The sequence below is a fragment of the Tachypleus tridentatus genome, chromosome 8, assembly GCF_004210375.1.
Source record: "Tachypleus tridentatus isolate NWPU-2018 chromosome 8, ASM421037v1, whole genome shotgun sequence".
Classification (NCBI taxonomy): Eukaryota; Metazoa; Arthropoda; class Merostomata; order Xiphosura; family Limulidae; genus Tachypleus; species Tachypleus tridentatus.
Genome location: NC_134832.1, coordinates 76,787,914 through 76,814,404, shown reverse-complemented (window position 1 = coordinate 76,814,404; position 26,491 = coordinate 76,787,914). Strand labels below are relative to the sequence as shown.

Here is a 26,491-nt window from a genome sequence, read left to right as displayed (position 1 = left end):
CGCCACTCTTTGGTAACAAGTCTGGCCTTGTCAAAGAGTTCCAGGTTTGATTTTCGTTTTGAATCTACTTCTCTTTGGTAAAGTTATATATATTTTTGGGATAGATAAATAGTAAATTAATACGTGCTGAAAGTACGTGAAATTGGTATTTATTTTCACACTGAACACGAATTGTGACATATATACTACATAAGATATGTGTGTAGGACACTCCAGTGCATTTTCTTTTGCTTATCTTGCATGCGATATCCTACGAAAATGAAGCACATACAATCTCTAGAAAATTTGATCAAACAATTGTTATGGTTTTAGTATTTCCTAAATTAAAAAAAAAAAAAGCAACTCAAGGGTCGTTGAAGGTTGCGAGTGGGCTTCAATGAACTCCACGCAAAAAAGCGATTACTAAATTGACCTGATCTACAGACGAAGGTAAACATCAGCGCGTGGCTCCAAGGGGTAGGTGGACATGCTACCCACCGCCTTCTTCCCACGGATCACGTGACTAAGGACGCGTAGGTTTTTGCCTCCGGCGTAAAATGTCGTTACACTGTATTTATAATCTAATAATAATTTCCTAGTCAACAAATTAGTTTTAGGATACATAAGACATCTGTAATCCATAATACACATTTATAGTTATAGATGTAAACGACTTGAATCATGTTATAAAAACGATATATATATATATACACACACACATATTGGTCTTGGTACTAGAATTTTGCGATAGTACAAGGGTTTTCCTGTATTAAGTTTGTGGAAAGTTACGAAAACAATATGCAGAAGGTAGATAGATTAAACAAGAATATAAATTATAATTTTTAACCAGAACAACAAATTCAGTGCACGTGGGTTAAACAGTTAAACAGAAATCTTTAAGGTTCAGATATGTTGCCCCCAATTTTGAACTATTAACCAAAAGGATGGCATATAGTTAGCAACACCTTCACTACAAGAACTTTAAATCTTTGTTTCAGATAAAGGTGTTTGCTGTCACAGTGTGTTCAGTGGTATCACGTCTCTAACCATTGGACTTCACGATTCAAAGCCCGACACACCAGTTAGAAAAAAACTAAAATTGTTCCAGTTTAAACAAGTCTGAAAAACACATATCTTAATGTCTACATGTCGGTTTACTACACAACATATATTATTGTTGTGGTTATAAAGCTAAAATAACTTAAAGGTATAATTCATTTGCATTCTTCTACAATTATTTTTAAATGATTTTTTTAATTAAGTCAAAGCTCTTAAAAATCGAAAAAAAAAAAGGAAAACGAAATAAAATTGAAAGACTTTTTCTATGTTAAACTATTAATAAGTGAATAATGTGTTCACTGGTGCACGACTTGTCTTTCTGCACATACCGTGAATTAATCATAAACAGTGGCCATAGTAAATTACAGTGGTGTGATAATTATTTGCCAATGTCAAATTACCCACTTTAAATTTTATTAATTTTTGTGATGAGTGTGGTCGTCTCCTTAAATTGTCTAACCAAACAAAGAAAACAACCAATTCCTTTACTAGTGATTTCAACGTGTTAACACACACAGTTTTAGGTTACTGTAGGACAATATCAATAATGAAAGAGCCACAATGCATGGTTCCCTTGAAGATCCTCACATATTGATAATTCAACTTTTGGAGAGAGAAGAACAAAACGATTATTCGTTTCTAACTCCTGCGCTGACAAAGGAAGTCACAATTACGCAAGGTGGGGACAGAGACCTTTCGATAATTTGTAACTTTACAGGTATTACCAGGCCCGGCATGGCCAGTTGGTTATGGCGCTCGACTCGTAATCTAAGGATCGTGGGTTCGAATCCCTGTCACACCAAACATGTTCGCCTTTTCAGCCGTGAAGACGTTATAAGGAGACGGTTAATCCCACTTTTAGTTGGTTAAAAAGTAGCCCAAGAGTTGCTAGAAGGTGATGGTGACTAAATGCCTTAGCTGTAGTCTTACGCTGCTAAATTACAAACGGCTAACGCAGATAATTCTCGTCTACCTTTGCGCGAAATTCAAAACAAACAAGGAAACGGATATTACTGAGCATTCTGATAAGCTAATGGTGTAGTGGCATAGGCCTAATATAGTCCTAGGATATGCTTGTAGAATATAAAATGTACTATGCAGAAAACATCGTGATCATATGGGGCCAATATAACAAAATAATACAGAGACAACCGTACTACAGCGTGCGTTTCAGTGCTCAAGGGTGCCTTATTTAAGTTTCAGCAACATTCAGTTTTCCAGTATTTTATCTTGAAACAAGTATACCAAATCTCTTCATTTTGTTGTTGATCCTATGTTAAATCAAGAGTGGATAACACCTGAAGGTGTAGTGGTGAGTAAATAACTTTTTAGTTGATATTATTACGGGATGTAAATCAAGTTTACGAGAGCTTCATGTTTTATTTGATTTAACATTTAAAAAACAAATTTACTGTATAAGCAAATTTAATTTGTATATTTGTAGTTAATCACCAAACGACACAATGAGCTGTCTTTGCTTTGCCCACCACGGGTATCAAAACGTGGTTTTTACTGTTATAAGCCTCCAAACTTAAGTGGAGCCACTTTGGGACAATAAATTTAAATTACTTCCGTAATAATCTATATTAGAATATAAATTTAGTATTTTGAGTTATTTTATGAGAAAAGGAAAATGCTCCTAAGATATCGATAGAAATAAGACCTTTGGTTTCTTGAAAATACACTCTGTAGTTTACGGGTAGGTAAATGTTCGACGATTGATCTCTGTGAACAGCACAGTGTAAATACCCTATTGTATTGCCTTTCGCAAATAAAAATCTTGAAATAAGACCTTTTCCATGCTTTTCTCTAAAATAGAATAATAAGTTTCGACATTTATTGAAAATCTAATTTCCTCTCACTCATTAATTTAAATAAAAACAAATAACTAAGAGTCTGCACATCTCTTGCATCAATTCTAAGGTAAAATTAATTTCTCTGTCACTCAATACTTCTTTCGGAAAGGCTACTCTACAAAACACTTCCAAGAGAACTTCTGCTATTCTCTCTATTTCTATCTTTGGCAGTGCCATAGCTTCCGGGTAGCATGTTGCATAGTTGACTTCTGTCAGCTTATACCAGTTGTCCTTGTCAAATACAGGTGCTAGTGGTCTAATCAAGCCCATGGATACTCTGATGAATTGCTCTTCTAAGAGAGACATTTCACCCAGTGGTACATTGGCATCCTTACCTAAAGGTATTGTTATTTGGCAGATGTCACATGAATTGTAAAATCTGGTCATACCTCCAATGACTCCCTACAAATGGAAGTTGCTGGTGCGTATGTGCGCCATATTATTTATTCTTAGGTGTTCTCCCCCAATCGACTTGTGAGTCAACTTCGTCACTTAAGTCTGGTATTCTGTTGATACTATTATCTGTCTAACTTTCCCAGTAGAACTGCTTTGATAGATCCAATAGAGTTTTTGCTTCTGATCCTCTATTCTCTAAGTTTCTTTCTTCACTGTCTTATGTTCTACTTTCTCCTGAATACTGTTCCAAAGTTTCTACAATGAAGGTTTCTTGTGCTTTCTTCAATTCTCGTTGACTCACATTTGGGATTTCATTCTTTCGATAATTGCAAGGACTTGATATCTTACTTTTCTTTTCCTGAAATTTTATAGTGAGTGGAGAGGCATCATCAGTCTTTTATCTGTCTGGTTCTGTTAAACTTCTATTGCCTTCTATATTGTCAATCATCAAGTCATACATGGATGCCTTCATACACTTGTCCAAAGGTCTTCCAAATAGTATAAAGTGACCATCTTTATTCTTGCTATAGAAATATTTCTCACTGACCCATCAATAAACAAAAACAGATGTACCTTACCTGCCATCTGAGCATCAGATACTAGATTGGTTGTCATTACTGTACCGCTGTACTTAGTGTCTTATAGGTCTTTCTGCTTTTTCTCCCTGACAGAAGTTTTACCTACCGGCATGATGTGATTTGTTGGTACTTCTTGATGTTAGTCACATGCCCCAGCCACAATTTGTAGTTGATACACATCTGCTAACTTAAGATAACCATTAGTTACGCACTGTTTAATCATGGTGATAGCATTCCTTCTTGTAATGAATCTAACAAGTTGTCTATATTGTTTCTTCTGGAAGCAGCATCCATAGTGAAAGTCAGTCTTTTCTTATTTCTTACCAGCACGATATTTGTAGGTAGCTCCAGCTGTTTTATGCTGATGTTTATGCTGTTGCATTTTGATGACAGACTTATACTCACTTGCAGTGTGCTCCATTTTTACAAGTATAACATTTTTTCTCCCTTTTATCTGTTAACTTCTTGGAGCATATTATTGTGAACTGTTAACATGCACGGATAGCCTAGCTGCTTTGTGCCATAAAACACTAAATCTAAATTGTTAACATGCACAGATAACCTAGCTGCTTTGTGCCATAAAACACTAAATCTAAACTTTTAACATATCAGTATTAGTAGATTTGTCAGTCTTTTAAAACTATTATTACTTTAAGCTGCGTCAGTCCACTGAGTAAAATATCACTAGAGACGTGCCACAAAAAATACAGTTTCTTCAGTGTCGTGTTTCAATTCTCTTAACATCTCGTGAAAATCTTCCTTGGTAAGTTCATAGTCAAAGTCACTTTTAATTTTTTATAGTCTATGGCATCTTTTGGAGTCATGCCCTCATAATCTTGTAGATCTCTTCCAGTGAAGAAGGAGCTGAGACAGACTATTCAGTTGCATTTGTCCCAGTTCTGACTTTTTAGAAAAGTATCTATGTTTATCAAACTTGGAAAGTTTGGGTTGGTTGCCTCTAACCTCTTTTTTTCCCCTTGGTGTGGATTCCTGGTGACGGAACTTCTCATTTTACCTCCTCTGGAACCTAAACATCCACCCACATGTTTGCTGTACGTGGCGACCCGTGAAAGGAGGAGAGGATCCTGGTGGTTAAGGGGTCTAACCTTAACATACCACTTTGGCCTTGAATTCCTGTAGACGGGTAGTCTTGGGGTGGCTTTCCAAGGGCCACTCAGCTGGTTCACTTGGGCTATGGTCAACCAAGTACCAGTTATGGACTTTCCCAGTGTTGTGGACATTGTATCTGATGCTGGTGTTTGGTGTAGTGCTCATAAAACCTTGGCGTTGCTGCAATGCCCTTGATTGGTATTGTAAAACATCCCCTTCAAGGGCTTTATGGTAGGTGGGGTCAGTGGGTACTGAAATGTATTCCCTTTATTATGGATACTCCAATATTTAAAACAATAAAAATTGAAAACAAACAGATTATCAGAAAACGACCACACATGGATGACTCTGTTGTATAGTTACCGTCTCACTCAGATTCTATATCTCGATTCCTAATCACGCTCTCCTTATCTGAGAAATATTTAGAGCAAATGTCTCATTTTCTATTCAAAAGAGATTAGAAGGGCATGCTGTCTTCCCCAAGTCAGTAAGGAAGTTACGATCTGGGGAAACTTTGGTGGAAACATCTTCACCACAAAATACTAAACTTGTCCTGAATTCTAGGAGCATCGGGATATACTCATCAACATTACTCCTCATGCAGCTTTGACTTCTTCCAGAGGAATCATAGTTGAGAGGGATTTAAGAACATTCCCGTGTATGAGATCCTTGTTGGTTTCTCCAGCCAAGGCTTTTCTACAATGTGCCGAATTTCCCACTCACAAAGACGGAATTATATTACCTACAAATGTAATTATTTTGACGTTCACATTTCCACGTTCACCTGCCACTATCAAAGCAGGATACCTAAATTGTAAGGTTAGGACATATATTCCAAGCCCTCTCCAATGTTTTCAGTGCCAGAGATTCAGACATTCAAAGACCTCTTGTCGTGGATCTGTATCTGTCCTCGCAGTGGTGGCAAAGACCACGACGCCTACGAATGCAAACTTGAACCACACTGTGTCAACTGTAGTGGTTCATACCCATTTTACTTTCGTTCTTGCCCTAAGTGGGTGGAGGGTGAAAAAGGTACAGCATTTAAAGACTGTAAATAATATCTCTTATCTAGAGGTTCAAAAATTAATGTCCTCTGCTCTGTCTCAGACATATACTGCTGCACTCTATTCCACTGCTACAGTGGGAGTGCAGATGAATCTCTCCATTCCTCCAAAAGAGTCATTTTCAAATCACTTCAATAGTCTTTTGCCCTTCATGATTAAGAGACTAGATGATTTAACATCTATTCTCATTTCTGTTCCCATCACTTTTTCCAGTGGCTTCCCAGATCCACTTCTACTGGCTCTGGGTTCATCTTTATCTCCATCCCCGAGATGCATTCCTTCATGCCCTCAGTTGCTGGAATCTTCTTCCAACGAAAGAGACCTGCTTATTTTACCAGCTACCTCCTTATAATAAAGAGAATAAAGAAAAAGACGTAGCTGAAAACAGAAGTAAAAATGGCCACTTTGACATAATCAAACTGTTGAGAATTACGTTATAATCTGGATGGCATCAAAACACCGACTATTATCGTCCGATGTGTCTTTCCTTACAGGAAACATTTCTAAAACCAGCCAATACAATTACCTTTCGGAAGTTTTCTTGTATAGAAAGACAGGACATGTGATGGGCGAGTAGCAGTGATAAATTTCTTATCGTTTTGAGAGAGAGTGACCATGGTCGGTCCCAACCGACCCGCGTGGCTCGGTGAAAGCTAAACCAAGCCAACTGGCCCTCTTTTACTGCTTTTTCGGAACTTGATTCTGCCATCGTCTGTTAGCCATCAATAGACGACTGTATGGCAGCAGTAATGGACTGTATTGTTCAAGCAGTTGCTCAGTCTATACCTAAAACCTCGAGACGTTTTCCCCGATATCCTCGTCCGTGGTAGAATCCTGCCTGCCACATGGCCCGGAAGGCTCAAAAACGGCGCTGGGATACCTTTCGTACATATCCCACACTTTCGAACTGCATCGATTTTCAACTAGTCGAGCATATGCTCAGCAGGTAAGACGTCAAAGCCAGAAGGAATCTTGGATTAAATTTAAAACTAGTATCTCTTCTACTACCAGTTCCAAAATCGTATGAAACACGATTCGGAAGGTCAATGGGCAGTATACTTCTGTCTCCCTTTCGACCTTGCTTTCAAATGGCCAGGAAGTTGCTAATGCCCAGAGCATTTCTGATACTCTCAGCGAAAGCTTTGCCAGGTATCTAGTACTTCTGCTTCATCCTCCACCTTGTGAGCCATCAAGACTCGAGCAGAGTGATTGCTTCTTTCCTTTTGGGCTGATCATCTCTATAACTATAATCGCCACTTTACACTGAAAAAACTCAAACTTGCTCTTCATTGGTCTGGCTGTAAAGTGGTCGAAGCTGGTGATATACGCTACGAGGTGTTATACCATCTCTCTCCTGTTTCTCTTGCCATTCTTCTAGTGTTTTTTATTGGATCTGGCAGAAGAATGATTTTACTGATGCGTGGCACCAGACTATTGTCTTGCCTTTCTCTAAGTCTATGAAAGATCCCAAGATTCATTCAAACTTCTGTCCAGTTGCTTTGACAAGCTGTCTCTGTAAGATCTTAGAGAGGATGGTTAATGCTCGTCTTGTTTGGTTACTCTGATTAAACAATCTCCTTTCGCCCACCCAGTGTTGGTTCCGACGACAGCACTCCACTGTGAACCACCTGATTCGTATTGAGATATAGATAAGAAAAGCCTTTCTCAAATGATAACATCTTGTATCAGTATTCTTTGACCTTGAGAAGGCTTACAATACTATGTGGAGGTAGAGCATTTTATGAGACTTTCACTAATCTGGGTTGTATGGCCATTTACCCATTCTTATTAAAAATGTTGTTAATGAGCAGGAGATTCCAAGTTCATGTGGGATCAACACATTCCCATATTTTCCTACAAGAGTTTAGAGTCCCTCAGGGTTTTGTTTTAAGTGTCACACTTTTCAGTATAAAGATTAATGCCATCACAGGACAACTCCCTTCTATTATTGTAAATAGACTCTATGTCGAGGACTTCCACATCTTGTGTTAGGTGTCGAACATAAGGTTTATTGAGCGGCAGTTACAGCCTGCTCTCAATCATTTACTTTAAGTGGACTACAGCAAACGGTTTTAGCTTTTCTCTTCCTAAACACTCTTGCATGCACTTTTGCTGCCAATGGGTATTCGCCTCAATCCTGAACTCCCTGTTGATGAAGTTGTGCTTCCCGTGGTCCCTGAGGCAAAGTTTTTGGGGCTTATCTTTGACCGCAAGCTGACCTTTATGCCACACATCAAGTAGCTATGAGCCAAGTGTACAAAGGGCACTGAATATTCTCCGTGTCCTCTCTTACACCTTTGGGAGTGGATCAATGTTCTATGCTAAAGATATATTGTGCTCTCATTCAATCGAAACTGGACTATGGGTCTCTGGTCTATGACTGCCAGGACCAGAGCCTTGAAGATGCTGGAACCTTGTTCATTATTAGGACCTTCGGGTCTGTATGGGTGCTTTCCGCATTTCCAGAGTTTGTACACTGAGTCTCGTGGGCCTCCTTTACACCTCCGTCATTTGGAACTGACTTTACTGTATACTTCTAAACTTCGATCCTCACTCCACCATCCCACCTGGGGTTTTGTTTTCCTTTCTCAATGGGTCATGACCTTTCAGAACAGATGGACTGCCATCTTTTGGCCTTCGTATCCAGACACACTTGGATGAATTGGGCTTGTCTTTGGATAACATTGCTGTATCCACTGGCCAGCTCATCCTACTATGGCTTATTTCCATTACCAAGTGTGACCTTTCTATGAGTCATGTGAGAAAAGAGGATACTTCCGATTAAAAATACCGTTTTCTATTTGTCGAACTTCTTTCGAATCATCCTTCCATTCCCATTTATACGAATGGTTCGAAATCAGGTGACTCTGTGGACTTTGCCATGGTTTGTTGTGGTTGGGCGGTTGCACATTGAATCCCATCTAGTGTTCACTAGCAAACTGTACACCATTTCTCTTACCCTGAATAACATAGAATCTAAACAGTATTCGAATTGTATTATTTATACCGACTCGCTTAGTTCTCTTCTGGCCCTAGAATCGTTTCACGTTAGTTCTCACGCTGTTCTCACCAATATTTAAAACCTGGCCCATTTATCTTTAACATCTACTTCATTCCAATTCTTCTGAATACAAGGCCATATTGGTATTCGCGGGAACGAGGTCGCTGATACTGCATCTAAGGCTGTCTGTTCGGCACCATCACTGCTGTGCCTATTGCGTACATGGACTATGGTCCTGTATTCAAGGCTCGGTTACGTGCCAATTGGCAGTCAACTTGGAGTGAACAACGTGAAAACAAGCTTTTCCAAATAAAACCCTCTATTGCACTTTGGCTGTTTTGCTTCTGTAAGGATCAGAAAGACGAAGTTCTCCAAACTAGATCATGCATTGGTCAGTTTTTTAACTTATCTTTTTTATTTATCTGAGACTGATGCACCAATGTATGATCTGTGTGACACTCAGGTCACAATGGTCCACATTTTACTGTCGTGCCATCGTTACGACTCTGAACGACGGCACCATTTTAGACATGTTTTATCCACAGGTTTACCCCTGACGCTGAACAGTGTCATTGGTGATAGTGACACTATCCACCTTACTAATGTTTTTAGCCTTCTAAAAGCCACTGGCCTGTTTTAACGCTATTTAAGTTTTTATTTCAAAAATTGAACTTTGGTTTGTTTCAACATGATTCATTTTTACGAATTTTAATAATTTCACTTTTTTCTAAAATTTTATTGGTTGTTTGACTCATATACACTATTTGCTTTGCAACATAAAACGTCATACAACCAATCAACTAACCTCTTTGTTACTCTTTGGTCACTTTTCATGCTTTTGGATGAGCTTAACAATTTCAATTTGTATTCTTTTTTCTCTAATTCCAGTCTCTCTTCTTCTATTTTCCCTCTATTTGGAGTCCTTTCCCTTCTTTCTTTTTTCTTCCAGTCTTTCTTTCCTTCTATCTGTCCTTCTCTTTTTTAGTCCTTTTTGTTTATACTTTTTTCTTTGTATCTCTCTCTAGGCCTTGCTGTTATTTAGCAAACTCTTCAGTATCGCCATTTTGAAGATCAAGTCCCTCAACTCTCTCTCTCATCAGAATCAGTAGACATGGTTATGTAGTATGGTTTTGACTTGACAATATTTTCTATGTCACTAGAGCTCCACATATATAGGTTTATTTGTCGTTTTTTTTGGGGGGGTCTTTTTACATGTACATTCCTTTTACCTTCGTTCACTCCCATAGATAGTGACTTACTTGCCAATATGAGTAGGTTTTTATGAATTTTTTTAACAATACATTTCAACCATAAACAAACAGTACCCAATCCACTTATTTAAAAATAACGTATTAAAACAAGTTAAATCTATACACACAGCTGTATTACACAGTTAATTACCTTAGTTGTATCCAAAGCTTTCAGTCATCATCTCTTTTCTTCAAAGTCGGCATAGTCTGGTTCAGTTACTTTAAAACACAATTGACAAGACGAGTTATTCTTGTCTAGCTCTGTTAATACAATACATTTGTAAATGATTTCATTTACATTACACTGTTTGTTACCACAATTATAACCAGAACTTTAAATAATTGTATATTTTTTGTCAGAAGTCCACACAAGTTTGTTCAATTATTTTAGATAATAACTGGCAAGACAGATTATTTTCTACTTTGCTGTGACAGTACAATCTACGATAGCTTTATTATTTTCTACTTTGCTGTGACAGTACAATCTACGATAGCTTTATTATTTTCTACTTTGCTGTGACAGTACAATCTACGGTAGCTTTATTATTTTCTACTTTGCTGTGACAGTACAATCTACGGTAGCTTTATTATTTTCTACTTTGCTGTGACAGTACAATCTACGATAGCTTTATTATTTTCTACTTTGCTGTGACAGTACAATCTACGGTAGCTTTATTATTTTCTACTTTGCTGTGACAGTACAATCTACGATAGCTTTATTATTTTCTACTTTGCTGTGACAGTACAATCTACGGTAGCTTTATTATTTTCTACTTTGCTGTGACAGTACAATCTACGATAGCTTTATTATTTTCTACTTTGCTGTGACAGTACAATCTACGATAGCTTTATTATTTTCTACTTTGCTGTGACAGTACAATCTACGGTAGCTTTATTATTTTCTACTTTGCTGTGACAGTACAATCTACGATAGCTTTATTATTTTCTACTTTGCTGTGACAGTACAATCTACGGTAGCTTTATTATTTTCTACTTTGCTGTGACAGTACAATCTACGATAGCTTTATTATTTTCTACTTTGCTGTGACAGTACAATCTACGATAGCTTTATTATTTTCTACTTTGCTGTGACAGTACAATCTACGATAGCTTTATTATTTTCTACTTTGCTGTGACAGTACAATCTACGATAGCTTTACATTAAAATACCACTATTTATTCTTTATGATTAGACTAACAAACATACAGTCAAAACTGATTTGAGTAGATATCTACCACTAACTTTGTCTCCTTTGGACTAAAATTTGAACGCGCATTTATAAATAGCCCAACTGAGGTCTAGAACTTTCCACGCAGTGCGAGATATTATTATGTAATAATGCTCTAGAAAAGTTAGACGTTTCTGGTTATACGATGCAATAATACGACAATCTCCAGTTTACGACAGTTGGACTACAAGTAGTATGACTCTCACGGTCATCGTAAACAAACCTTTAATAAACTACTGCTTCTTAAAATAACTAAATCTTAAATTCGTTCTACTCTTAAATTAAAACAGTCGGGTATATCTAACAAAGGAAAATAGTAAATTAATTTCACAAAGGTGGACTGTGTTACTAAACATAGAGTTTGTATAGGCGTTTGTTGTATGTATAGGAATATTGTGTTATTAAGGTTTTATAAATGAATTTTCTTACTTGATGTTTGCAAAGGTGGTGGTGTTATTAGGCTTCTGTAGCATTGTCTACTGATTTCGAATTGTCTCATCTTGTAATTATAGTTTTAATTTATATATTACTTATGTTGTTAGGAGAATAATGCTGCTAACACATTTGACGTAGTGTTGAAAATCTTTTTATCACATCTAATGTATCGTTTTCATCCAGAAGCTAAGAGAAATCTACCCATCAGTAATAGATTACGTTATAAATTGAAAGGTTGAAGATGAACTCTAAAAAAGCTAATAAGAATGCCTCCTATTATGATAGATTATGTTATAAACAGAAGCATTTAAAATAACCTACTTAAAAGTAAATTGATATGCTATCTGTCGATGATATATTATGTCCTAAATTGAAACACTGAAGAATAAATCTCAAAAACTAATGGATAATCAGATGTGTTCAATATGAAAATTATGTTTGCTTCAGTGTCGTTTCACTTCCTTCTCATTATGAAGAATAAATCTCAAAAACTAATGGATAATCAGATGTGTTCAATATGAAAATGATGTTTGCTTCAGTGTAGTTTCACTTCCTTCTCATTATGAAACTCTAGGGAATCGTGAATTTAAAATAAGTGTTGATATTCCTATTCTTATTTATTTAGGCCAATTTTGTAACCACTGTAATTTTTATGATGTCAATAATTTTTATTTTCAAATAAAATCACATTGTAAAATATATATATTATTGAAATGTAAAAATATTGCGTATTTTTCGTTTCCATCAATTCCGGGCCCGGCATGTACAGGTAGTTATTATGCTCAACTCCCAATCTGAGGTACGAGGGCTCAAATCTCCGTCCCATCAAACATGCTTGTTCCTTCAGCCATTGGGGCATTATTATGTTACGTCAATCCTACTATTCGTTGGTAAAAGAGTAGCCCAAACATTGTCAGTGAGTGGTAAATACTAGCTGCTTTCTCTTAAGTTTTACACTGCTAAATTAGGGATGACTAGTGCGCACAGCTCTTGTGTAGCTTTGCGAGAAATTCAAATCAAACAAACTGTTGAAATTGTCTCTATCTAAAACATTACTTTAGACTTGATAATTTTTACACTTGATATTTAGCAACTTATTCGTCTCTCAATATGTTAGTGTTAAATAGTTATTGGGACAGTTTAGATGCAAATGCTAATAAGCTGCCTCAGATGAAGAGAGAAGAAGGCAAAGACGATGACGTCCACTACGTGTCACTAGTAGGCGTATTGCTATGCAACCATGACAGGCAAAAGTTGTCGTGCCACTATAACAATGAAAGTTGTCCAGAGTTTACATTTTTAGGGACATTCTGCTAGGCTGCTATAACAACTGAAGTTGTCTGTTATCAAAGAGACATTGCTAAGAGCGACATAACAATTCGTGTGCTACATTATATTTTAGCCTATTGGAAGAAAAGAAATATTACTGGCATTAACAAAATGGCGAAAAGAACAAATACTTTATTCAAGAAGAATAAATAAAACAGTAAAAGATGACAGCTAGGTTCATTCCTTATTATACAACATGAAGAAGCACCTATTGATAATGACCATTAGATCACTGTATCAAATTACGAAAATTATTTGAAATTTATATTTGACAGTTCAAGGATTTCATAAAAGGAAAGCTATATCCAAACAAAGATAGTTTATCACTTTTTCTTCAACAGCATGGGAAGAATTTAAACAGTGTATCCTAACCATTAGTACAGCTGTACAGAGCACAACTGAACATGATTTTCTACTAGAAGGAAGAAATCATATAATTTGCCTTGAGTGAGTCGATAATATCCCCAGTGCCAGAGCTCGTAGGTTTGCTGAAAATGTAACACCTGAAGCTGAATACCTTAACAACTGATGTAGTAGACCCTGTTTAAGCTTTTGATCGACTCCTGTATGTCTAGCAAAGTTTAATCTTACTGAATAATGAGTATTTACATTTTTGTTTTAAAGTACTTTTGAAGTTCATCTCTGTTATTGGTTGCACATGCTTGTGATTGTTCCATTGTCTTGAAATTTTTACATATTTTGTAATAATTCCTGATTGATGAATCTGATAATTATATTTATCTTTCTCCACCACGTATAGATTTTTCACAAAATGTCACATGTACTTTTACATAATTTAATAATTTTCATTGATTTTGGATAACATTTTGCTGTGCTTAAAATGTTGACAATCTAGACTAAACGCGACGTGAGAATTCCTATTGATCATTCTATAACCCACGAGAAACACACATAATAATAATAATAAATGTTTGTTGTGAAAAACTAGTTAATAATTTCATTTAAGTAAGAGTTTTTCTTCTTGATTTGTAAAAAATGCTTACATGATAGAAAAAAGAATATTATCTTCAAGATCTGTGTAGTTGAATTATTAAAAATCCATTATCAATCCTTTTAAACAAATAATTTATGAAGTTTAAATTCACAGGCTTGTGTTATCTGATAAGATTAATTGATATAGTATAATAGAATTTCTGATTTGAAAATAAATATATGCGTTTGAAAGTGTAACAGCTTTAGTCTCGTTTTTGTAGATAAGTTTATTTTGAAAAATAAATACTAAATATGTTAGATCTATACTTCAAGTAATATTTTATAGAAAACTGTAAATGTTTCTATTTAAATAACTTCAGTAATAGTAAGTAATTGGTTAAATAGTGAGTTATTTATTTATTACGTTTATTTTTAGCGAAATTTACTACAGAGTTTATAGCGTGTTAAAACTAAAATATGAATGAAAACAGAAATATGTACATTATAATGAGAAAAATATGCGTTATGTGAGAATATATATAAGTATAAAGTGAAACAGTAACTTTGTTTGTTAAAGTATTTTATGTTATTTAGAGATTTAAATAAGCATCCTTTTCAAGACAAACAGATCATATATAAAACGTATAGAAATGAAATAATGATAACTGTTTTATATATAAAAGCTTTGGAAATGTAAGAAAACTATAAACATAAGATGAGACAAGTTGAAATTTTTATTCAACCCTACAGAAGTAATATCATCCAACTTTAAATACATACACAATATGCTTAGCCAAACCATTCACCTTTATAATTCTAGTTACATAATCCACTCACAGAAACATTATCTGCCTATATAAACACTATCTTTAGTAATACAATCCACCTGTTGAAACACAGTTTGTCTTTGTAAAATGTATTTAATATTTTAAATATGAAAAGAAACTGTAAACATATCATTATTAATTTTAGGACTTTGAAAGTTAATGTCAAACTAAGTTATACGCACTTTCATATATAATACCAACGTACCATCTGTTGCCACTTTGTGGCTCTAGCAATAATAAATATATAATGTTAAAATCAATATGCAATTAAAATCATTTCAAAATAATGACTCTACATGTTTCGACATGACACACGTCATCTTTAGGAGTTAAGTTGCAAGTGATGAATTTCATATTTTATAGTTTCTTAAATATCACGTGATATGTCTGTAATTTTGCATTTGTGCATAAATATCAGAGCAGGTCTCACCAATTATATGGTATGTTACAGCCAATTTTTCTGGTATTTTCCCTATTTTATACAACTCTTATATTCTACTGTATGATATGTTACATTACGTTTTGTTTGTCCACTAAACTTCCACTTTGATATTCAATTTTATAAATTCAAAATTTATTCATTAATTGTACATCATATTTACTATTGCATAAAGTTTGTTTTATCTTATTTGTAGATATAACCATGTATCCACATTAAATATTTCTATCTAATATTATCATAATTTGGTTTCAACGTCATACCTTAATCCGCTATTGCTACATGGTAACATGACAACTTCTGGCCCGGCATGGGGTGATAAAGGGGCTCGACTCGTAATCCGAGGGTTGTAGGTTCGAATCCCCGTCACACCAAACATGCTCGCCCTTTCAGCCCTGGGGGCATGATAATGTGACGGTAAATTTCACTATTCATTGGTAAAAGAGTAACCCAAGAGTTGACGGTGGGTGGTGATGACTAGCTGCTTTCCCTCTAGTCTTATAGTGCTAAATTAAGGACGGCTAGTAGCTTTGCGCGAAATTCAAAAACAAACAATGACAACTTTTACCTGTCATGGCGATCTAGCAACATGCTCCTAGTAATGTACACTTTGTACAACTTGCATTGTATTTTGGCATAGCAACACGCCCTCTACTACAAATTCATGAATATTAGCGTGTCCCTTCTCCTGAGGCAGCGAAAAATGAATAAAACACACACATTTATTGAGCACAACATAAACACCCAAAGAAAAGAAAGCTGGCTTAAATTCTGCCACATAGTAGATAATAATAATGTCAAACCAAAACAATTCTGGAAAAAAATTCATATCACTCATGGGGAAAAATAACAACAACCTTTTCAAACACATACAACAACATAACCACTACTTCATCATGCTGACATAAATTCACCATCGTTTAACTAATCTTTGAAACAAAATACTGACAACCATGTCTCAACTAGACCAAGCTAACGCAACTGCAACACACGTCCACAACGTTTTTGGAAGCCAAATCAAAATGAGAAAACTAACCTTTTAACACTGAAAAACTCCTCATCTGGAGAAGAAGGTATTAGAAATATCATCTAAAAAAGGTCTCCAATGACCTTTACCAACACCTTAACAACATCACGAATCTTTCTCTCCTGTCAGGATATTATCCCGACGCCTGGAAGAAAGTGAAAATCACTATCATTCTTGAAACAAACACAGGAAAGGAAGACATACAACTGGTCACCTAACCGGATTCACAGAATCCACATGTAAGACATTCAATAACAACCAAACAACAACTGCAGTATTCCTGGACGTAAAAGGAGCGTTTGACCTGGTATGGCTCAATGCCATTAGATATCGTCTATACTCCCTAAACGTAAACCAGAAAATCATCAGATGGATTTCTAACTTTCTAACTAACCGCACCGTAGCAGTTAAAATAAACCACACTCTTTCCAAGACATTCAATATCTGCTGCTGTACCCCAAGGATCTGTCCTACCACAATATTCGTGAACAACATACCTTTCCCAGACATGACATACACTTACTTTTCACAGTACGCTGACGATATTGTTGTCTGGAGTGTGTCATGCAATCCAATAATTGCAAGATAGAATTAAAGCATCATTAAACGCCATCCTTAATTGGTGTAATTACTGGACAGTCCTTTCAAATCCCCACAAAACCACTGCCATCACATTCAGATGCAGCCTAAACAAACATTACAAGAACCTGAAAAATGTGAATCTTAAACTAGACAATAGCATAATAAAGCTAAGCTCCTATGCAAAGTTTCTAGGGATAACATTTGACACACGATTCTCCTGGACACAACAAACACTTAAAATCATTACCAAATCAGTTAGCAAAAGAATCTATCAGTTAAAACATATTACAGGAAATAATAAAAAATGCACACCTAATACCATAATTAAAATCAAGTCATATGCAACATCCAAAAAAGCATCGCCAGAACACTCCAACTTCAACAAAACAGAGTCCTAAGAATGGCTCTTAGGCTACTCAAATTCGTTCCAATTAATTACAGACATGAAGCTTGAAAGATACCACTACTCAGGGACCAATTAAGAACATTAGCTTAAAACTTTTATGGAATAGCAGAAAAAAAATCCTTAACTGTCAAGTTACACACCATGACAAGCGCCCCACACAAAACAATATCCGCATACAACATAATCATGATCTCCGAGACATCATAAAACAACAACAAACCACATTTTACAAACTCACCACTCAGGGACTAATCTTTATTTATGTTTTTCTTTATTTTAGTTTTGGGCACAGGACCGGTAAAACATTCGGCGCCTGTCTTGTGAAAGTTGGATTTCTCGGGATACTCCCGTTTTCTTCCACAGCAAATTCTGAAGCATTTGGATTTATTGATCCCAGCCACTCCATGACTCTGATCGCAAGACGTTTGATGGATGTTCGTAGTCTTGCTTTTTTTCTTTCTTCCGTCAAATCATGTCACTGACCGTATACGGACATAGTCATGCCACCGGCCCTGCCTACCTTCTCTCTGCTACCTTGGTCCAACTGAACTCCTCCATCCGCACTTCTTTGAAACAACTACAACTTCAAATATCAACTGAGCAAATCAAAAACATTTCGACCCAAAATCAAATCCAAACACACGAAAATAACAACAACAAAATTATACCGCCAGCGAGGCGAATGGGAATATCAATATTTCTGAACACATCAGTTAGGAAAGTTTACTTTCCTACAAAATCAAACTACTGCCACGGAATTTTCGTGTTGTTGTTTCTTCGAGGCAGCCAAATAGCGTACTCATCTAAACAGTCTTGAAACTACTTCCTAGTGACTCATTGGGAGATAGAGAAGTTACTAAATATCAAGAGCACAAGTTTCCAGATCTAAAATAATGTTGTAGGCAGAAACGATTCCTAAAGAAATATAAACACGCAAAAAGAAAAGCATGTTTATTTATCCAATATTTCTTTTTATATCTTTGCTTCAATGATTTTTAACGATTGTCCTCTCATCGAGTAAGCTACAGCCTATAATCGTTAAACTGAAGTCCTTCATAAATGATTTAATATTTTACACTCTAGACAATGTCTCTTCTATAAGTTCTCAATGATATATTTTTCTTCCCTCAAAGCTGTAGATAATGTTTCAAAAATTACTGGTAGTATTTCAGACTATACACTGGTAATCCAATTTGAACATTAGTAGCACACTAACCAATGATGTTCTGATAGTGTTTTAAACTTTATTGATAATATTTCAAATTATACATTGGTTGACCAATTCAAACCTTGGTAGTACACTAATCAACGAGGTACTAATAGCGTTTTGAACCTTCTTGGTAGTACTTACACTGGTAGTGTATTAAACAACTTGTAATGATAGTGTTTCAAACAGTATAATTGTATAATAAACCGTTCGAACATTAGTAGTGTGATAAACAACTCCGTACTGAGAGTGTTTCAAACATTACTGGTAGTGAAACTCGAACATTGGCAGTACCCTAACCAACATTGTATTTCTAGTGATTCAAACCCTATTGGTAGTATTTTGAATTATATACTAGTAGACCAATTGAAAAGTTCGTTGTAAATCAATGCTGCACAGTTAATGTTTCAAAACTTATTGGTATTAGTCCAAATTATACACTGGTAGAGTAATTTGAATACTGGTAGTACACTAACCAACGCTGTCTTAATAGAGTTTCAAACTTTATTGGTAGCATTTAAAACCTTAGTAGTATTACTTCAAATTACGCACTGGTAGCTCAGTTCGTATATTGGTAGTACACTAACAAACTCTGTACTGGTATTTTTCAATCTTTAGTGGTAGTATTTCAAACTATAGACTGATTAACCAATTCAAACAATAACAATACACTAACCCATGCTATAGTGACAGTTTATTCAAACAATGCTAACATACAAACCCACGAAGTACTGATAGAGTTTGGAACTTTACTGGTATCATTTGAAACTATACATTTTTAGTACACTAATTAATGCTGTAGTGTTTATGTTTGACACCTTTACGGTGGCTTTTGTAGCTGTAAACTGGCAGACAAATTCAACACAATTAGTAAACTAACCAACGCTGTACTAATAAATTTTCAAACTCTTTTGGTAGTATTTTAGACTCTATACTGGTAGTTTGTTTGAATTTCGTGCAAAGCTGCTTAAGGCTACTTGCGCTAGCCGTCCCTAATTTAGCAGTGAAGGATAGAGGGAAGGCAGCTAGTCATCACCGCCCACTGCCAATTCTTGGACTACTCTTTTATAAATGAATAGTAGAATTGACCGTAAAACTATAATGTCCTCACGGCTGAAAGGGCGATCGTGTTTGGTGTGACAAAGATTCGAACTCGCGACCCTCAGATTAAACTTTTAAATTTTACACTAGTAAACTAATTCTAATATTGGTAGTACACTAAACAATGCTATAATGATAGTGTTTCAAACCTTATTGGTAGTGTTTCAAATAATTCACAGGTTGTCATATACGAACACTAACCAACGCTATGAAGTTTCAAACATGAGGACGAAATGAGAAAAACTCTCCAAACATTATCCTCTTCACTTCTGGTTTTACAACTGGCAGCTGACGTCTATTCAACTCAATTTCATCATGATTACTTTGTCTAAATAATCTATTAAAGAATGTCTACTGATAATATTTCAAACTATGCTCTGGGGACTAATTCGAACATTGGAAGTACACAAACCAACGCTATAAATAACAAATTTCAAACCTTATTAGAACTAGCCAATTACTCGTGGCGCCAGTGAGTTGGATCCGCATGTGACGTATTCATGACGTCATATTTGCACCCTGGAAATGGAAGAAAATAAAGTTCTCCGTGACGGGAAACGAAGGCAAAACGGAAAAATCGTGACCCCATTGGAAATCTACATGCACACAGGATAAAAATTTTGCGAAATAAGAGGTTTTTTTTTTTCCGGTAACATATAAACTAAAGTTTCATTACAATACGATTACTTCAAATTATACAACAGTAGACCAGTTCCAACATTAGTAGTACACTTACTGAAGCTATATTGATAGAGCTTTAAATCTTATTGAAAAAAATTCAAACTGTACACTGGTTGACAAATTCGAACAGTAGTATTACTCTTGGTAGTACGCTAATTAATGCTGTACTGATAGTGATTCAAACATCACTGGTAGTCCTTCAATCTATACGTTGGTAGTGCACAAACAAATGCTATACAGTACTTTATTGGTAATAGTTCACTGTACAGTGTTAGACCAATTCGAAATTTAACAGTACACCAGCCAGTTCCTTACTGATATTGTTTCAAGACATATTGGTTGTATTTCAAACTATACACTGGTTGACCAATTGGAACAATAGTATTACTCTAACCAAAGTTGTACTGAGTGTTTCAGACTTTATTGGTAGTATCTCAAATTATACACTAGTGGACAACTTCCAGTATTGTTAGTAACTAAGAAACATTGTATGCTAGGTCAACCTTAAAAAACAACATCAGTGTATTACATGTTTTTCATCCATTCAGATGTTTATTTATTTCTTAAACTATATTTGTTTTTATTAAAATATTAAAAGTGGAAGTAATATCTTAAATGGATACGATTTATATATGTCTTATCTTAGAAAAACGTTTGAAACGCAAAAAACTTGTCACTTTTTTTTGTGGTTATGGTTTTGTCTATTTTTTACAGAAATTGTTATACAACTTGAACTATATTAATGCACGGTTAGGAAAACACTTTAAGACTAACTATATTGAACCATATTGGTAATTTTGTTGCAACACTGTTTACAATTTTTCTACATTTATCTTGAGCCTTACTTACAAAAAAAATCCCCCATCATCAAGTTTTTACCATAACAGGCTCTGTAAAAGAAGTTTGTCGTTTGGTGACTGCGCTTAAACCTACAGGTTAACGACTGATCAATGATAATCAGCTGACCACGTTCCAGCTCATGCAAAATTCACGAGAGTAGATTCACGTGTTGCAAGTCTTGAGCTTCGTGGTGATGACATACGCACAGCGCGTGACTACCAGAGCTTCTGCTCTGAGCCTGTCATACTATCACGAGCGACTAACACCGCGTACAGGCTTTTGTCTTTATAAGGATAAAGTGAATTTTGACACGATAAAGGTCAAATATCCTTTACAGTTTATGAAAGGAAATTGGCCGGGCAAATAACTTTAAGCACAATCAGTTTGATTTAAATAACCAATGCTCATATGTCTATTTAGTTCCTTACTTTATTAGATACCGTGTTTCTCCGAAAATAAGACAGGGCTTATATTAATTTTCACTCCAAAATATGACACTAGGGCTTATTTTCGGGGGATGTCTTATTTTGATATATTAAAAAAAATGAAGTTACAAAGTAAAACTATTAAACTAACTGATTAATACTTAAACAAACTAATTAATAAATTAATTTTTATTTATTTATTTCCTCTTCCTGCCACTCTTAACTAGGGCTTATTTTAAGGGTAGAGCTTATATTAAAACTATCCCCAAAAATCACACTAGGTCTTATTTTATGGGTAGGTCTTATTATCGGAGAAACACGGTACGTCAGAATGAACTTATTGCACGTGTTAGGTTAGGTCTGAGAATAAATCACAAGTAACCGACGCAACTTCTGCTAAAGAATATCATTTGATAATGAATGATAACACCAAAATTGTAACACATGTTACTTTAATTATAACTTCTCAGTGGAAACATAAACACGATTATCTGCCCCAGAAAGATGAAGCCAACATCTTTTTGGTACTGTTCAAAACTGCGCATACTCGTTTGAAATTATATGATATAGTAGAGGTATTAGGTTCGTCTGTTTTGTATTATGGTAAAAACGTGCTGTCTACCCAACTCATTAAATGTTCTAGCATATGCAGAATTTCAGTTTAGAAACATCATAACAGATATCTCAGAAGATATGAATAAATTATAAATTTATTCAGTTCTTTCGCAGGATTTGTGTAGAGAGAAATATTTCGAAGTGTGCTTGCCAATAATCAACTACATTACCATGAAGAAAGACAGTTATACATCATTAAACTGACTCCCACTAAACCTGGTAGCCACTGGATCTTTATTCATTTTAGTCGAAATGAAAAATGAGAATAATTTGATTGATGAGGAGGACTAACTTCACATGAGCATAGTGTAGGAAAATACATCAAACATGAACTTACATGAGCTTACAATAAAAACGTATTGCAAGAAGCATATTCATCTGTGTGTGTGACAATATTGTATATATTATGCTTATTATCATTGCCAATATGTCTCAAAATGAAAACTGTTATCTAAATCTGGATCCTATGAGAATAGTAATAATATGTTTGTTCATTATTTTGTTGAAAAACGTTTCTACGTAAGTACATCCTTAATAAATGTGACTTTTTATGTGGATCAGATTGCAAAATCTTTATCATGAGAAAATAAAACATTAAAAATAATAATTATTTCCATATTTTTATTATTATCATGATACTGAAATATCTGATCAGTTGACCAATTTTTAAGATGTTCTTTTTAGGATGAAATAGTTAATCAGTTTTGTTGAGATAAGTTTTGAACGTTACATCGTGATACTATCAAGGTATTCAATATGAAGGCAATAATACGCCTCTGGTACAAAATTTGGTATTATGACATTGAGTAAAAACACATTCTATATTTTGGGGTATTATTAAGTAATCATTTATCATGGCGACCTAAAATCTCGTCCTCTAATGGTGACACTTGGAACTATGGCATCGGCATCTTTAATGACCCTTCCTCTCTTCCCAGTTTTCGTATTCATGTGTCATTGTGGCACATCAACTACCGCCTGTAAATTAGGGAGACTTACTACTAACAGCTCTTTCCGACACAAAATCTTTACACATCTTCATCACAAAGATGTATTACGATCACTCATTTAAAATATTTAATATGGGAATGTCTTTGGTACACTTCATGGTATTTGAAAATAAAGGAATTGAAATCACCTTGAACACCAGGACTCTCCAGAAAAAAATCTGAAATAAGTTGCACCCCAGCTATAGTAATTAAAGTGAAACGTTCTGATTAGTATGTAATATGGTGGTTCTGCTTCACTTAGAGGTAATCAAACAAATCCATAGAGGAATATGTATTTACAAATACCAAAACAAAAACTCCAAAATGCCAAAAAAATTCAAAATTATCGAGAATTTCTAAAATGAAATTAATTAAAATTCTTTCTCGTTGCTCTTTTACCCCAAGGACCAGCATGGCCAGGTGATTAAGGCACATGATTAATAATCCGAGGACTGCGGGTTTGAATCGCCGTCGCACCAAGCATACGCTTTCAGCCGTAGAGGCGTTATAAAGTGATGGTCAATCCCACTATTCGTTGGTGAAAGAGTAGCCCAAGAGTTGGCGGTGGGTGGTGACAACTAGCTGTTTTCCCTGTAATCTTATACTGCTAAATTAGGGATGGCCAGCGCAGATAGCCCTCGTGTAGCTTTGCGCGAAATTCAAAACAAACCAAACCCTTTTCCACAGACTTCGTTCCTTTATCTATTTTCGCCCTATCAGGGGAAGTGACATGGTTCTTTTTACAATTTCTACAACCTTCCAAGGAAATTAAGTTATATTTTGTTCATTGCCTCGATTTTTTTCTGTTAACTTTTTATTGAATCTATAAGGTTGAAATTCTTAGAAATCGCTCCAGTTGTCATCCATTAGCACAGCTGAAATTCTGTCACCATGTTATATTTAATTATTTTTAATTCAGAGATAGAATATTTTGCAATATCACTTAGGTGAATAACCTACAAGTTTCAATATAATAAAGAGTGCCAATAGTGTTAAATATATTTACTGCTTCCACTTATATATGAGAAAAATAGGGTAAAGATGGTAAAGTATTACTACCATCTAGTAATGTAGGTCTTTTATCATCATTCAGAATTTTTAACTGTAATAGAATATTAAAATTTCGTACTTTTTTACTTCTTGTTAGACTCATAATTTTATATATTTCACTTTGCCCAAATAAACAGATTTTATATTAATTTAATGTAACTCCATTTTTAACAACACATTTCTTTACACCTTTATAATTCTTATAGATTTTATCATTTTCTATTTCTAAAGTATACATTTTAGATCTAAGACTACAAATTAGGTTATTTATTTCATCTACCATTTTACTCAAAACCTTTTTGGTTAGTAACAGAATACTGTAAGAAATGTCTATCTGATAGTCTGAAGTACCAAATAAATTAATGTTTTCTTTTATAATATTATAGAGGTTGTCTGTTTTATTTTATAAATATAAGAATCAGTAATTTAGTATAATAATTTTAGTCAGCACTGGAGTTTGGCTTCATGAATTCGTAGTGAAACTCATACATAAATGAACTCGAAAGATCTAGAATAATCATACCAACACATTTTTACTGAATTTTATTTTTGTTTTAGTCGTATGAAAATCGGATAACATTTTTGCAAATATTGTTCTGTCCTTGAAGTATCGTTTAACTATTAATTTTCGAACTTTTTTTTAATCAGAATACAATTTTTTATAAACTCGTTTCACACTATTTGTCATAATATTTCCAGATACATAACTTTAAACTTTTTTTTCAAAATCATTACTAGCTGTAGTTCTCATTTGTGCTCTTAGCTCAATATATTTATTAATCCAATCAATTTGCTTGAGCTCTTAACACTATATAAATTTTCTTTAGTTTCATTCCCTATGACAAATATTGTCTTTGATTTCTACAGTGAAGCACATAATTATTCTTATCATATACAATTCTTATTCATTTTGTCTTTTTAGTTGTAATATGTTTTCTTTTGCCAGGGCATATCCGCTTGTAATAATGTAGCTCTCTTGAATATTATTAATCTACTTATAAAATATAACAGACTTCAGAATCATTATTTACCTTCATAACATCAGTACTTGCATTATTCGATTTAAATCTACCATACCGTACATATTGGCTCGTTACCCATTCATATAGGTTATTAACACCTATATAAGCTAAATAAACTCTTTCTTAATTACGATAATAAAATTTGATGTATTTGTTATTTGCTTTGCTTTATCTTTCACAACGTTGCAATATACCTCCACGAATACGTTTCTCAATCATTAAGATCTTGTCCTATGTAATCAACAATTCTAATTTAACTTCGTTTAAAAAACATTGCATCCCATGGTAAACCAGGTGCTGTGCAATACCAAGCAACACATAATTTACATATTTTCAAATAAATGCCTCTGATGTTCTCGAAAATATCTGCTGATAACAAAACATCGATGTTTAAATAAAGATCAAAATATTTGTATATTAAATTTTTCCCAAAACGTTTCAGCATAATTGTATTTATAGTTTTTCATCTGAAATACCCCATTCGTTTAAAATACTGCAAAATATTTATTTTGACGGAAATTTTGTTTCACCCCATTATTATAAAGATAAACTCATTTTCTTATTACAAGATCGAGCTTATCTGTGGGAAAATACTTTGTTTTACTACTCTCTCTGAGATTGTTGGAAAGTTTCTCTGAGGTACTGAACACGAATTTATGTGAATCTTATAATCATAATTTCATAAATGCAATTATTTCCCAAATAAAATATTTTATTCGTTCTTTGTAACTAAATCAACCTCTTTATCATTTCCACTTACACCCTTGTGCAAGTTATTTGAAACAAGACAGAAAATTACGATTTTTTCAATTTTTTGCGTTTTATTTCTGAGAATCCAAAAATTACTCATAAATTCATACATGATATGACCGCCTTTATTTTTCAGAAGATCATTAATCCGCTTTGGCATCGAGTCCACGAGTTGACTGCAATCTTTACTAATTTATGGATCACGGTACCACACCTCAATTAGCTTTAATTATGTGTTACGAACTGATTGATGTGAGATTCTCGAAGTTTCTCACCTGGAGATCTGCGAACGTGCAGACTTATTTGACCCA

The 26,491-nt window shown here is 34.7% G+C and overlaps 1 long non-coding RNA gene across 1 annotated transcript in view; it reads left to right on the top strand.

Annotated features, from left to right (window-relative positions):
- The window catches only part of LOC143224179 (uncharacterized), a 35,088-nt gene extending 16,686 nt beyond the window's left edge, over positions 1–18,402 (top strand). Inside the window, exon 3 of the long non-coding RNA XR_013013252.1 lies at positions 17,781–18,402. This is a non-coding gene — a long non-coding RNA (uncharacterized LOC143224179). The remainder of the gene's footprint in view (positions 1–17,780) is intronic.
- The last annotated feature ends 8,089 nt before the right edge of the window (positions 18,403–26,491 follow it).